Below are 14,364 nucleotides of genomic sequence, written 5' to 3' on the forward strand. Positions count from 1 at the left end.
AATTTGTCTAGCTTATCAAAAAGAAGATTGAAAGGTCTTGATTACAGTGAATAACTATCTTCACAGGGAGAAAAGAGCCCTTTAATCTAGTGGGAAAGGATGAATGGTTGAAAGCTGAAACCAGATATATCTGAAGAGGAAATTAGGCAAAACACATTAATACTGAGGGCTGGAAACAAGCTGCTCAGGGAAGGGAAAGCGTCTGCAGTGCTTGAGGAAGATGGCATGATACTTTTTAAAGTGCGATAATTTTCATATACATGTGTTAAGTCTCAGCCCACCCCGAGATGGGCACAGGCGGGTCAGATTTAAAGAGTGGTGATAAAATCCACCTCCAAGCCCTGCAGTCCTGTTGGAGCCATCCGGACATGTGCAGGGGCTGGTGCACCAACTGGGGCTGTGTGGGGAGAAGGGGCCCCTGCTTTCCTCCTCCTCCTTCTCCATCAGGATGGTCACACCAGGATTTCCCAGGAAAAGCCTGTCTGGCTGTGCCTTGGGCCCATTTCCAAAATGCACAGCAGCACGGAAAATCCTTTGTTCATTTTTCTATCTGAAACTCAATACTTTTTCTGAATCAAAATACATTTCCTCCCTCCACGTCTCTCTCTCCATCTCACCATGTTCCACAGACATAAACAATTATTTCTTTCCCCAGTGGAACAACAACATCCTTCACATGCCTATTAGAGAGCTTCACCCTCACTTAGGTGGTGAGCTCAGCTGTGCTTGCTCTTCCCATGAGCCAGTGCTTGCAGCCAGACCAGCCGTGCTGTGCTGCGGCCGAGCCCTTGCATCTGGCAAATGGTTTCTAATACAACCACACTGTTTTCAATCTGCAACAGGATTGAACTCAATGGGGCTAAAAAGCTCAAAATAAGATGGGTGTGACATCGCCTGCAGCAAAACAAGAATCCCCACCTTCTTTGAAATTGGGTGTAGTTATTTTTTTATTGTTTTATTTTATTTTTTAAAGTTGTCAGTCGTATGGCAAAAAGCTGGCAAAAATTAACTCCCACACTTGGCTCTGCAAAAGGAAGTTGACTGCATCATGGAACGATGTTTCAAGCTTTAATAATTTTATTTGAAAAAAGGCATCTCTTTAGTGAGAGCTGAGCCCAGCTGGGAATAAACAAGAGAATTCTAATATCCTAGCGTGATGCCTCTAGACTTTTTCATGATGGTGACTCCCTTACTCAAAGTTCAAAAAAATGGTCAAAATCTCCATATGCTTGCTATAGAAGGAAGAGTGAAAATTTGAACAGTGCAATGGTATGTGGCTGAAATAACCCTTGGAGAAGACAGGGATGTGGCCTGTAGTTCAAATTGCAGTGCCTTGTATTATCCCAAAATTAATTTCTGAGACCCTTCAGGATCTCAGCCCTCAGGAAAATAAATTTTCCTCCAGGTCATAAGTGGTTCCCAGCAATCTCTGCTGGTAATCTGCTGATCACCCATAGATGCTCAGCAGGTAATTGTCTGCTCTCATAATGATATTGACAGAAATCCAAAATTCCCCTCTCCTCCGCAGATCACATTCCTTCCCCTAGGACCCCTCATGTATTTTCTTTCTCTTACTTTCCAGAGAAAGTAGTTGCTCCTGGGATGCAAGGGCACAGGTAGCTGAGTTACAAAGGAGAAAGCTGTTCCTTGAGCAATGCCACTCACTGGTGGTTAAGCTCAGAAATATTCCCTGATTTATTTTTTTAAGGAAATAGAGAAGGCTAACAGACAATAAGACTAATGGCTCTGTGAGGCATTTTCAAAAGGATGGAGAATGAGTTATTTGACTGAAAATTGAACGGCTTGATTGCAGTCTCTAGTGAGCCTATATCAGTTTGGCCATGGTATAATCCATTGACTTTCCTATAATAGTCCTAATTAAACAATCAGAAATGAAGGGCAAATTATACTCTAACTGTACATTTCTGGGCAATTAAAACCATTGCATTTTAGCTGGTAGAGAGGAACATTTAATCAGCTGATTTAACAACAATTAAACAAAGCCTTGCTAACATGTCAAATAAAGAAATCAATAGAAAGATCAAGATAAAATAACTGGAACTGCCAAAGAGAAACAGAGAAGTGGAAATTAATGACAATTAAAAAAAAAAAGTTTTCATAGCAAAGAGCCATCTAGGGCAACTACTCCACAGTGAGGAAGAGGAAAGCAAAACTTATGAAGACATTAATCAAGGTACAAGTGAAAAGAAAATGAGATGCTTTGGGGCATAGAGATGACAGAAAGTGTATCTGTGGCAATAAAGGATGATGGAAATCGTACAGAGGGGAATAAAACAAAGGCTACGTGTGGAAAAGGATGCAAGAACTGCAGAACACCTACTCTGACAATATAGTCTCTTGCTATTGCTAAAAGAGAAAAATCAATAAACTCTGTGTAAGAAGAAAAGCTTATTAAATGATTGACTGTCCAACTGGATACTCCTGTTGGCAAATACATTGCTTGGTGTGATAGATGGACACCGGGGTCAAGAGGCCATCCACTGAAGTGATCAGGCTTCATAAAACGTAGATTTGCAAGCAGCAGAGGCAGCAGGGACCCGGCAAAGTTACCGCTTTCAGTTTATTTCTTTGAGCGGACACCAGCTGCAGCACGGCGAGCTCATTTACTGCACAGTGGAAGGGTTTCGATCAGTGAGAGCCTGCTCGTAGCTCCGGCGTGGGGCACAGCAGGCCTACCTGCCTGGGTGGCCACCACCACCACCTGCTTGGTTCTCCAGCCTGAGGGGCTCGCTCCCCACCAAGGCCCCTGGCAGGGCAAGAGTCTTGATACATCCCCTCCCCATCTCCATACACCTCCAGCCCCGACACGTCTCCCACTTGTAAGAGGGGAGTAGACATGTTTTGGTCCTCACCAAGTGCTGCCTGGTCCTCAGCCTGTCTTCCCTGTTGACTGATACTGGCAGATCCATGGTCCCTCAGACAAGTTTCAAAGCACTGCTCCTCATAGCACTGTCGGCACCTCACCCTTGGGTGTGCTCTGCCTCTAGGCGAGGCTGGAACCCAGGATGCTCATTTTAGACTGATGGGGAACCAGGCTTCAAGGCTACCTGTAAACCCCCAACTCCTAAATGCCTTAAGTTTACTTACTGTGGATTGGGATCTACCCAATTTGACCTCAACGAGAAAGATGATTTTCTGCTTTTTCAGAGTTTTAAGTTGGAGAAAGCCCATAGTGGTTTTCTTTTTTTCCTGGAATACAAAGTGCTGTATCAGGCTTGTGAACACTTGGGGCTACTTTTGCCTCACTTCTGTCTGAGGAATGACAGGGGATCAAACTGAGCATTGGCTCTTTGGTTATAAAAAATTTATTTAGAGATGGTTTCTCCTTCACAAATTAATGTCAAGAAAATCTTGTTGCTTGCTGTTGAGAAGAATTTTTACATTTCAGTGCATTTCTCCTGAATGCTAGCAGATTAGAAAAAAAAAAAAAAACACACACAACAAAATGGTTATGTACATTAATAATAGAATATAGGCATTAAGATAACCTTGAGGTTTCTAAATTTGATCCCAATTTCTCTAGATTGCTGTTACCTTTTGAATGCAGATGGATTAAAAAGAAGAAAAATATTGAAATCTAAATTAAAAAAATGTCCAAAAAATAAAAGTTGATTTGTAATCACTCCTTGTGTTCCACTATCAAAAATAACCTTTCTATCTGCAAAGAATGCATTTCTAACCTTAAATAGTTGATAGTATTCAAAATAGCTATAACTTAGCAAAACTCACTTTCTTCCTCAAGTCATAAATTATTTGTTTTTCTAATAGAAAGTAAAGCTTGACTGTATTTTGCTGTGCTCACACTGCATCGTCCCCTTGATATTACGCTTATTTAGAAAGAGAAAAACTTTTTCTTTTATTTCTTCTGGAAAAATATATTTGCTCATATTAAGGTTGGCAGGAGTCCCAACAGGGAAAAAATGTCTCCACTTGTTATTATTATTATTTTCTTTCCCTCTGCATTTTCAGTTGTGTTTAGAAGCAATACTATCTATGGTCTGTGCATATGACACACTTGTTGAACCATGAAAAGCAGCAAAAAGCATAAAGGTCAGCCGTGGTCTGTCTTCAGCCTGGCTGATGTGTGCTTTGCGATTTAATGATCTGCTTGCTCAAGTACCAAATTTCCTTAGGAGCATTCAACCATTTGGAGGTTTCTACAAAAATACTAAGAAATCACATCACATGCAGTGGAGCGGCTGAAAACCTTGTTGGAGGTAACCTGTCAAAACCAATGACAGGAAACCAAGCGCCAGAAATGTAGTTTGAGGAACTTATTTTCCAAATTTAGTTACATAGTAGAATTGTACAGAATTTATCCACAAATTACTCTGGTAGCAGAACCTTTCAAATTATTTGCCTACTCACACATGTTAAATCAATTAGGCTTGTATTGAATGTCCTTAGTTAATAGGTCAAATGTATCACTGGGGCAATTTTTCCAGGATTTGATGGACATGATGCCAGGGAGACACTTTGCCTCATAAAGTTTCAACTGTTCAGCTTGCTTTCTGGTCTAGATGCTAAATAGGGTGGAATATTTAGCAATTGGCACAATCTAACCCTTGAAGAAATTGTATTGTGACACTCAGGAACTAAAATGGATGAAAGCCTGGTTTTAATGAAATTTGTGCAGACAAAGAAGGCCTGGACAGACCTGGTCCAGCCTTAGCCTGTTGTAGTCACTGACATCCATATGGAACAGAGGTGTAAAATAAGACAGTGGAGAAAGAATTTATTCAGACGTTTTATCTGCAGCGTAACTGTATGAAAATAGTTTGAGTTATCACTTCCAGAATGACAGATTAATCTAATTTGGGGGGAAAAGCAGAACTGACACTGATGGATGACCAGGCTGGAGGAGGATCTGAGAGTACCACAGGGCAGATGTTAATGCTAGTGCTGCATCTGAACTGAGAAAGGACCTCCTGGTCCAGCACTGATGACTCGACAGGGGCAGATATTTAAGGATGGGTCCTGCTCTGTGTACTTCAAAAATTGGCTCTGGAAATTCTTTTTGCATGAGTGTATGCCTGCAAGGTGCTGTGAGCTCCCCTGCTCCTGTTCCTGTCCCCTACAGAAGCCACACAGTAAACTGCAATCCCCAAACTAATTGGTACATCTCTCATTTGAAAAAACTGCCACTTGAAATATTTCATTTTTCAATTTTCTTTGTAACCATATGTTATCAGATTTATTTGATGCCTAATTTAACTTGGTTTCCACATGTCATTATGTTTATGAAACATTTTTATCTTTCAGTGAGGCAGATGTAACCACAAATTCTTTCTTTTTGGCTTAATCTCCAACTACTTTTCACTTTTTTTTTTCTTTTTCTTTTTTTTTTTTTTTTTTTTTCCTAAATCTGGGCCAGCCTGCTAGACATACTTAATTTACAGTTTTCTATGCCCATTGCCCTTGTCCAAAAGGCTAACCTGGGAGCCCTGCAGAAGGAAAAAACTCTGAAAACTGCCAAGGTCAAGAGAAAGATCAGGTTAAGGTTTATGTTGTTTTGTTACTTAAGTAAAGAAAGGTAAGTTCCAGTAAGAGGGATGGTTTTAGGCCATTGGCAGTGTGTATTTACTGTGGTGGTGTAGGGCCAGGCTGGGAATCTTCTGTTCACATTGCTGGGGGGGACTGTGCAGGAGCTACATGAGAGGATATGGAGGGTGATTTACCAGAGCATGCTGGAGTGGGGAATGAAACAGCAGAAACAACAGGAAAAGCCCAGCAGCACAGAGTGCTGCGATGTAGGAAGGATTTACACAGCCTGCCAGAGCAGATCTGCAAGCTAGGACATGGGGTTATGTCTGTACCAGTGAATGAAAACCAGACAAGTCCTGCTTTCTAGTCCTGAGGGCGAGCAGCACAGCACAACACGCATCTGTTCTCTACTCCCTGAGCCCTGCCTCCCTCAAGATCCTCTCCATCCAAAATGATCTTGCTAACACCTAATGGCTCTGGCCGTTGTCATCTCCGAAACCATCTCCTAGAAACTGATAACCAGAATGGGTCAAAACAGGGCCAGGGAATGTGCCAACAGCTCACTAACCACCTGGATGGCCCAGGACAGTGCTTCAGCCCCTTCCATGCCCATGTTTATTATTAATATAGTTGCTACTAATGTAGCCAGACAGTCTAAACTAGATGTGGAAGAAGTGCACTCCAGCAGATTTCAGGTGGTCCTTCTCTGATGGAAGAGCTGGCTTTGCTTTTGTACTTCAGTTTTATTTACACTGGTAGGAAGGCTGCAGTGTTCATTAATTGCTTAAAGACCAGAAATCTGATCAAAGCTAACCCTCCAGGGTCCTTTAAAAGCCAGTGGATGAAAATAGGTATAACTAGATGGTAGTTCATTCCCAAAACACTGTGTGGATATTTCACATCCATTTGGGAATCTCAAATGGCACTGGACACTTCAATGTGGACTTCTCCATTGCCAAGTGCTGACTAGTTCTCCCTTGATGATGTGAGGTACCTCATGTGTGTACACATCTACATACCGGTGGCTTTGGAGCTGAATCCCATGTGAACTGTGTTAGAGGGTGTGTTGCTATTGGCCATGCTATTGCAGTACAGACATACCAGAAATGCAAGACAGAACCAAATGAAAGTATTTCTACATTGCAGCTACCTGGTAATGGGATCACAGCTTGTAATCATGGAAAAACGAGGGTAGCCTGTGGCCCATCCTCTATTTAGTAAAATTTACAGCAGTGTAGGTGTAACAATGTAAGCATCATTCACAAATATTAACCAGGATGGATTTATGTACCCTTTTGTTTAGCCTGTGCTGCTGATTCTCTGTTGCTAGCTACTCTGACCCTTCTGTTTGGTACATGCTTACATCCCTGAACTGTGGTAGAAATGGAGGTTTGAAGCCCCCAGATGGGCCAAAGAACTGGACAGCAGCCCTAATTCAGATCTTGGTAATTCAATATTTCTGTTCAGGTCAGACAGGAGAAGAAGCAGAGCTGGTTCTGCTGGCCCTGTGAGGGTCAGGAAGGATACAGATGTCATAAGCTCCCTGGTACAATGTGCTTGAAACCAGCATATAAACTCCATCATCTGCTTGCTGCTTTAGGAAATACCAAAGATAGGGAGAACAACTTATATCATGCCAGGTAGTGGAGGCTGAGCCTTGTCTGAACTTACAAGGGATGCACCTTAGTCCGTGCCAGCAAAGTGCAGGGATATCTTCCAAAGTTTACGAGAACATGATTGAACTGTGAGAAATGAAGAGGAAAAAGAAACAGCTTCTTGAACAGAGAAGCCCTGCTGTTCAAGAAAATAAAAGTAAAGAATGGAGTGGGAGATATATACGGGGAGACACTGATATAGATATTTCAAAATAACCATATGGACTGAATGGAGAATGAAACTGCAAAATGAACTGTAAACAGAACAAATTTACATGAGACTGAACAAAACGAGGGAAGTTATACTCACTATCTTTATCTTGTGTGAAGGTTTTATTGTGCCTTCAGGATAAAAAGGAGCTTGAAAGGGTTATACATCTCATGAAACACATCTGCTGAGCTTCTAATGGTTATGCTGCAGGTAGAAGGCATTGCTTATCAAAGCCTAAATAATGTTCTCACTTTCACACGTAAAGACAAACTGTAAAGTCTGTGAGTGGGATTCCCCAAAGCAGGCTCACACTAGAAAAATACCTATTCATTGACTGCTGGCCGGGCTGGGAGCCTACAACTAACTCTGCATCAATTAGGCTACTGATCTGCTGTTAATCCATGCACAAGTACTGTGGGTACATTAATATCCCTCAGTGCTTAAACAGAAATAAAGCAAGATAAAGACCAAAACAATAAATTATTGTTTCCTATGCATTGTCTATGCTTGTGATCATAATGAGACTGCAGTTTGGCAAGGTGTGGAATAAATGAGCCAGTCATGTTCCCTCTCACTCTGGAAATGTCTCAGGGCTTAGAATTTTCTCAGCTGAGTTTAATGCTTACAGAAAAATATTACATTGACAGCCCTGAAAAATTAAGCCTTTGTTTCCAGACAGCAAAAGCATGCCCAGTAGAAAGATGATTTCTCCGCAATTTCCCATCAATAGGCTGCCAGATGTTCTCTGGAAAATGGGATTTTCTGTGTGAGAAACACAGCTCCTGTGCCTCTTGCTAACAGCAGAATGGCCATCCTCCTGTCTTCTGCAGACCCTCCTCGGTGGTGTGAGGTGGCAGCTGTGCTCCTTGCTGCAGGGCACCCAGATGTTGTGAATCCAAAAAAAGCTATGTACATGTCTGTGCTTGTACTCTGCAAGCTGGGTGATGGCCTCCAGCATCTTCCCTTGGAAAATGTGATTGCACCACAGCTGCTGCCAGCACCCAACCCGGCCTCCTCTCCATCTTCCTCAACTTCCCTGGTGGCACTAGGCCCTACATGTTTTTTATTTTCTATCCAGATCTCTTGACATAGTCCTGTTCTGAAAATTTCCTGCCCTTTGCATGTGTTCACAACTCTCCTATTTGGATCAAAGCCCAAAAAGATAAGGGTGGATTCAATCCAGTCAACCACCATTCAGGTGACACAACTTCTCCAGGTTCTCAAGCCACAGGCACTAACTCTTGCCTTTGAATCTTTTGCTATGGAGCAACCATGCTAGAAAGTGTTACAAAACTGTGCTTGAGTATATGGAGCCCAGAATGGTTCTTTTCAACATTTACCTTTGACTTTCCACATTCCCATTCATTTGACAGTAAAACAGCACCAAGAAATATGGAGCAGCATTTCTCTCATAGGGTACAATGGGGTACCATACTAAGAATTTTGCAGATTTGCCTGCTCCCCCTTGATATATATTTTTAAGTGGCTCGATGGGTTTAAACATATTTTAATTGATTCAAAAACATTCACATAATTTCTGTAATGGTTTTTAATTGTGCAATTAGTGTAAAGACATATAATCATGTAATTAGGCTGTGTAATTACAATGTGTAATAATATTGTAGTGCTGTTATATGCATCCTTTTTAAACTGAAAGAAGGCACGTGTATAACTCTGAAACCATAACTTGTGAGCACCAGAGTGCCTGTAAATATTTCCTCCTGTATGTCACAGCTTTCCTTGTGTGATCATGGAAGTTTGAATATAGGGTTAAAATTGTTGGGGTGACACCAAGTATTTTTAGGAATCAGCTGCACTAAATTGTGTGGTACCAATATGGAATGATTGCGTTCAGGTGGGGCATGCTTAAAAGCAGATGCTGAGGAAAGTTGAGGGAAATTAAGTTAAGATGTGATTATAAAGCACATTAACTCCTTTCTGCACTGAAAAGGTAATGGTGTCTTTATAATGTGGCTGAACTCTCTATTTCATACAGTGGGATTTGATGCTGACCAGACCCAGCTGTCCTTGGGGTCTCCTTGAGGTTTCCTTGAAGAAGCTCTTGGTGGCTTCAGCAGGGTAGGATCACACTCCCCACCAGGCTGATCCCCCTCCATGAAGGACTTTGAGTTTCCTTCTACCCTCAGAAAGTTGATGCCTTATTCTGCATCCCTTCTGCCCCTGCTGTGGTAAAGTCACTGAGGTTTCAGGTGCAATGTTCTTGGATTCATGTACCTTTCTGAGACAGGATGATGTGTCTCAGAAAGAAAGTGTTATTGCTGATGAGTTTTATTAGCTCCCAAGTGGATCAGACAATCTATTTCATAACACTGAAAAGTGTTTCACAACTCACAAAATTCTTCTAAAATGGGATTAATAGCTATAATTACTGACTTGTTTTGAAGAGTTCAGGTGAATGTCTCCAACATTCATCTACACTTCACTTATTTTAAGGAAAGGGTGGTAAATCCCCAAACCAGACATATGTTGTAGGTTTGCATATGAGACATCCTTCACCCCCAGCTGTGGAAACAGCATTGTAACTGTCACTGTTTTTGTACAGAATTAATGAACAGTTTGCAAAATGTATCACGACCTTGCTAGTTGATGGATGTGTTAATAATGCCTTATTTAGATTTTGCAGAAACATGACCTAGTTTCATTCACACATTGGCATTGCAGTTAACTACAGTGAAAGGAGTTTTCAAGCAAGCAGGTGCAAATGCTGGAAGCAGTCTGTGCAGCTACCTGGGTGAAAGTCTAATGCTCCTCCTAACAGTGCCTCAAACGAGATGGCACAGCTGGGTAATACCTTCAATGCAATATGTAGTCACACAGTCATAGAATATCCTGGGTTCGAAGGGACCCACAAGGATCATTGAGCCCAACTCCTAGGTCCACAAAGGAACACCCAAAAATCAGACCGTGTGTCTGAGGGTTGTCCAAATGCTCCTTGAACTCCGTCAGGCTCGGTGCTGTGCCCACTGCCCTGGGGAGCCTGTCCCAGTGCCCGACCACCCCCTGGGTGCAGACCCTTTCCCTAACCCCCAGCCTGACCCTCCCCTGTCCCAGCTCCATGCCGTTCCCTCGGGTCCTGTCGCTGTCCCCAGAGAGCAGAGCTCAGCGCCTGCCCCTCTGCTCCCCTCGTGAGGGAGCTGCAGGCCGCCATGAGGCCTCCCCTCAGCCTGCTCTGCTCGGGGCTGAACAAACCAAGGGACCTCAGCTGCTCCTCATATATCTTGTCCTCTAGACCCTTCACCATCTTTGTAGCCCTCCTTTGGACACTCTCTAATAGTTTTATGTCCTTACACTGTGGCACCCAAACCTGCACAGAGAACTCAAGGTGAGGCTGCACCAGCACAGAGCAGAGCAGGACAATCCCTTCCCTAACCCGGCTGGCAGTGCTGTGCCTGATGCACCCCAGGGTATGGCTGGCCCTTTTGGCTGCCAGGGTACACTGCTGGCTCATGTTCAACTAGTTGTTGAACAGGCAATGACTATTTAAGGATGTGCCAGTCTATCCAAAAGGTCTGATACACTTTTAAGGTATCTTATGTCATTGGCCTGCAAGCAGCCTTGGCAATCTAACAGCTTGTCACCAAGGGGACATTTGACTATCATTTCCTCCTGTCCCTTCAGAGCCTGCAGACCATGTGCTGTGCAACTACAGTTGGGTGCTGCTGGAGATGGTGTGACCTTTCTGTGAGCTGAAATGATTGCTAACACAACTGGAATGTATTCACTTTTCCTGGTCTGTAAGTTCCAACATGCAGCACAGCAGCCACCAAGGCAGGGGGATGGAGCTTGTACTTTGGGGCAGAGCGGTAAGGCTGGGCAGGAAATGGGACTGCCTTCATTTGCTGGTAATGAGCTGTTAGACCAGCTCCCGTACAATGGACATGATTAGTAGGACTATCCGGAACAGCATCCAAAGCACCCTACTGTGCCACAACAGAAAATTTGCTAATGGAGGATATATATTCTAAGAGACTAAAAGCATGTATACAAAAGATAAATGGACTTGCAATCTAATATCTTGATTTTATGTTCCTTCACCAGAACCAAAATCTTACTTTTGTATTGCTGCTGTCTTAGGAAAAAGCTGCTTCTCCTCTCCACAAAGTGAAAATAATAGTGGTTCAGATGAAAAGCTATATTTCCTTGCATTGAAAATGATTGGTTTCAAACCAATTCATACTTTCTTGTTACTTAAAAAAAATATGGATGGAATGATATGTATTATAATACTCAGGCTGTTCAAGCTTGAGGTTTCAAGTGCTACTAAAACATTAGCCATGCATACAGCCTGCAGTAAAATCCAGATGAATACATCAGGAGAGAACTCTATTAGTGAGAGACATCCATCCACCTGCCAATGGAGAATGATAATGACCAGGGGCTGGAAACACCTCCTGATGGATAGGGCAGTGCCTTGTTCGGAACATGCCTTCACATTGCCCATTCACCCCCTTTACTGTGACATTCCAATAATCATGGCACGACCTATACCCTGAGGCAGAGCTGAGAGAGTGAGGAACCCTCTGAATGAATGTGTTACTCAGTGAATTTAGCTCCCTGTTTTCTCTTGGTGATTTTGGTGGTGACAGGGTTTGATTTCTGCACATTTACTGGTTACCGTCTAACCTGCTTCTACCGCTGTTCTGATCTGCTCAATTTTCTGCTGTTCCCATTTGTTTGGGGAGGGTGGCCCCTAACTTCATGTGGCATTTTTCTTCTTCCTGATCAAATACTGGAAACTTCCAGAGAAAAGTAAAAAATTGCCATCTAACAAGGTGAAGCCACAGAGAAAACCTTTACACAGACTGATCTTTGCAACATTTTTTTGCTGGACTTTCTTGAAGTCTATTGTGAGCAAGCTGATTGCTGACATGAATGTTTGCAGCAAACAAAGACCGAGCTATCAGAACAACTGCACAGCTTCTATTAGTACGCATCTTGGTGAGCCCTTCTTGCTGCATTTCTCAAGTAACTCAGCCAAAACTGTTGCAACATGAGTTCCTCAACATGCACAGGTCCTGCTGAAGCTGCTGATCAGTAATGTGTGGAGTTTATTTATTTATTTATTTATTTCCCCCCAGTATGGCACAGATTCTGGGGCTGCTGCTTGCATAAGTGAAAAAGCAAAAGTGCAGAGCAGGCTGGAGCACAGAGTCTGGCGCCTTGACTAAAACAGCACTGCCTTTCAACTTTCTCAATTTGACAGATGTTTCATGAGAGTTATTTTTAGCAAACTGTTTTTCATGGTAATATGCAATTTTATCATATCTTCTTCATGAGGAGCACCAACTGTTTCAGTAGCGCTGATTGAAAAACCCTTGCAGAAGATGCTGGAGGCAAGTAAAGAGTGCTGGAGCCTCTGCAGGACAGGGAAACTGAGGCACAGCTATGTGCTTTGACAAAATAACATAGAATTGGGAACAGTCTCTCCACTCCCTAGTTCTCTGCTCTAGCCTCTAGGTGGGGACTGCTTCCAGTTTCCCCTCTTTGCTTCTGTGGTGGCTTGAGCAAAATCAGTGCTAAGCTGCATTTGTTTTTAATGCAGGTAATGGTAGTTATGCTGGCAGTGAGTTGCTTCTCCCTTTCCTGTACCCAACAGCATGTCTTTCAGTTGCAGAGGGATGGGCAGAGTGGCAGCCAGAAGGCATAGGGTTTTCTGCATCACACAAGGTGACACAGCCTAGAGGGCACTGCGGAGATGCCTGCATCTGAAAAGACAGGTAAGCCTGCAAATCTTGCACATCAGCAGGGTTTATTAGATCTGACTGCACTGCAATAATGCACCTGTGTAGCTGCAAACACCTGTTTCCCATGTCTGTGTCCTGTTTTGATTTAGGAGACTTATGCATCACGCTCTGTTATGTGATACACACACATAAAATACTTGCCAGGTGGAAACAGCATCTCAGTAATATCTGGAGGAGGGAAACAACACCCAGAAACTGAAAGGCAGAGAGCAGAGCTCATTCATTTGGCACAAGGTGCTGTGCAGACATTAGATGAGGATTAAAACCAACATGGCCTTGTCAGCTTGACTCTGTGTCAAGCCTGGAGACTCTGCTCCTTGTCTCCAGGCTTGCTGCTGGGATGCAATCATGCTGGCCCAGCTGCCTTCACACCTGAACCACTCATGGCCCTTCATGGGCCAGCACTTCCAACCCTCCCCATGCTGTCATCATGTCCTTCCCTCCAAAGCTTGAGGGAAATACAATGCCACAGGCTAAGGTCTGACATATCTAACATACTCCTAAACTGCCTCAGCATATAAAGTAATGGAATCAATTTTTTGTTTTGTTTTGTTTTCTGTTTTTCTCAGTGCAAATTTGCATCCTGCCCAACTTTTTCTATATGCTTTGAACTGGGAATTACCATCAGGCTGGAGATCAGTCTCTAGGGTTCATCAGCTGAAGAGACAATAACGAGATTTTTATTTCAGGAGGACAAAACTGTCTCCACGTTGTCAGCGGGCACAAGATGACAGGACTTGATGCTGGTCTTGCTCACACTGCTGAAGAGGCTACAGTACTTTGCTGCAGTCAGCAAAGATCAGATGATGGGGGTTTCTCCTGGACACTCCTGCCTCATGCTGTCTGTGGGAGGTTCTGGGCACAGGCTCAGTCTCAAAGGTGGCCAAATCCTGAGCGGAGCAGCTGAGCACAGCACAGCCCTACCACGCTGGTGCAGAGCTGCTTGGCTGAATGCTAATGGCACTTGCCTTCATCCCACCTTTTCCTTAGTTGTGACAAAAGAAATGCTGCATCCTCAAAATGCTGAATTTCCTGGACCAGCTCTCTCTATCTTTGTGTTTTTGAAATAAAATTGCTGCAAAGTGTTGATTGACAGGATTTGTGAATACAGCTTTTTGCTTATCCACAAACCATTTATACTGTGGGTGCTACGTGCCTACTGCTCATTAGGAAGAGTTAATATCAATTTTCTGGAAGATTGAAGTTCCCCAGGCACGGCCCATACCCC

The 14,364-nt window shown here is 43.1% G+C and overlaps 1 protein-coding gene across 3 annotated transcripts in view; it reads right to left on the reverse strand.

The window, feature by feature from the left end:
* Positions 1-14,364, reverse strand: part of LHFPL3 (LHFPL tetraspan subfamily member 3) — a gene marked incomplete at its 5' end in the record, with an annotated part of 249,687 nt that overhangs the window by 49,072 nt on the left and 186,251 nt on the right. The window lies entirely within an intron of this gene.

The sequence above is a fragment of the Aythya ferina genome (assembly GCF_964211825.1).
Source record: "Aythya ferina genome assembly, chromosome: 1".
NCBI lineage: Eukaryota > Metazoa > Chordata > Aves > Anseriformes > Anatidae > Aythya > Aythya ferina.